This window comes from Fonticula alba (genome assembly GCF_000388065.1).
Source record: "Fonticula alba strain ATCC 38817 unplaced genomic scaffold supercont2.15, whole genome shotgun sequence".
In the NCBI taxonomy this organism is placed as follows: Eukaryota; order Rotosphaerida; family Fonticulaceae; genus Fonticula; species Fonticula alba.
This window is the reverse complement of record NW_009242985.1, coordinates 389,938-391,181: the sequence shown is the minus strand read 5'-3', so window position 1 is coordinate 391,181 and position 1,244 is coordinate 389,938. Positions and strand designations below refer to the sequence as shown.

Sequence of the window (1,244 nt, the reverse complement as noted above, 5' to 3'; positions counted from 1 at the left end):
TTCCCGGTCGACGCACTCCCCCGCTCGTTTAGCTCAGTGGTAGAGCGCCAGTCTAGTAAACTGGAGGTCGGGTGTTCGATCCACCCAATGAGCATCCCTTTCTTTTGCGCCCCCGGCCACCAGTGGTCCAGGCTGCCGCGGCGCTTAACCCACCGCGGCCCGGTTAACAGAGCCCGGACATGCCGAAGATGTGCGCGCCACCGCGGGCACGGCACATTCCCCCCTGCCCCCCCGGCCATGGCGTGGCGCAAAAGACCCGGCCCCGCAAGGGGTCGCCCCCTTCCGGAAATGGCCGGCCGTGTGTCGGGCTGCCGCGCGCCGGGGCCGGGCCAGCCCGGCACATCACCCGGCCGCCGGGGCCGAGTGCAACATCACTTTTCCCCCCCCCCCCGGCGGTATATGGTCCGCCGCCATAGCCCGGCTGCCCGGCCACCTGGTCCCTGGGCGCTGGCCGGCCGGCCGGCCGGCCGGCGGTGAAACATCACCGCTGCCGTCGCGCGTCGGCCGCCCGGGCAGGCTGGGCGGTGCCGCCATTACGTGCGCTGACGTGCCGACCCACACCGCCCCCGGGCGGGCCCCGGCCGCCGGGAGGGAGCGATCTGGCCGCGCGCCCCGCCGGCCACCTGTCCGCCACGGCACACGCCCCGCGAACGGCGCACAGCCCTCCCACGGCCATATCCGGCCGTCGGCACACACACACACACCCGCACACACGGAGCCAAGTAAACAAGCATCCCCCCCCCCCCTCCGCCGGCCGCCCGGGTAGTCACTTTTTGAAGATCGCCCCCGGGCCCGGCCAGTCGGGCGCCCCCTCCACGCCCACCCCCTTCCCCCTGATGCACATGCGCGCGCGCGCGCCCCCTCTCGCCCTTCCTGCCGCCCTCCCCCTCCCCCGGCCCCGCCACGCGATGGTCGAACGCGGCTTGCGGACACTCCACATCCGGGCCCCGGGGCTCCCCGCCCAGGCGGCCCTCCTCCACCAGTGCCAGGGCCCGCGCGAGTCGGACATCCCGCCCGGGGTGCTGGTCGTCTCGGGCGAGGCCTTCCAGGCCCTCGCCGGCGACGCGGCCCCCGCCTCCCCGAGCGACCCGCTGCCGGACATCTACGTCCGCCACCCGGCCGCGGGGGCCCTCTTCCTCGTCCGGTGCGTCCTCGCACCAGGCATTTCGCTCTATGCGTGGATGTGCGCCGGCACACATCCATCGGGCGCGCTCGAACGCATACACCCGCCCGAGGGGGTGCCC

General features: G+C 74.4%; 1 non-coding gene across 1 annotated transcript; it reads left to right on the top strand.

Moving 5' to 3' along the window:
• The first annotated feature begins 22 nt into the window (after positions 1-22).
• Positions 23-94, top strand: H696_05951. Its single transcript has one exon. It is a non-coding gene; the product is annotated as a tRNA-Thr (tRNA).
• Positions 95-1,244: the final 1,150 nt, after the last annotated feature.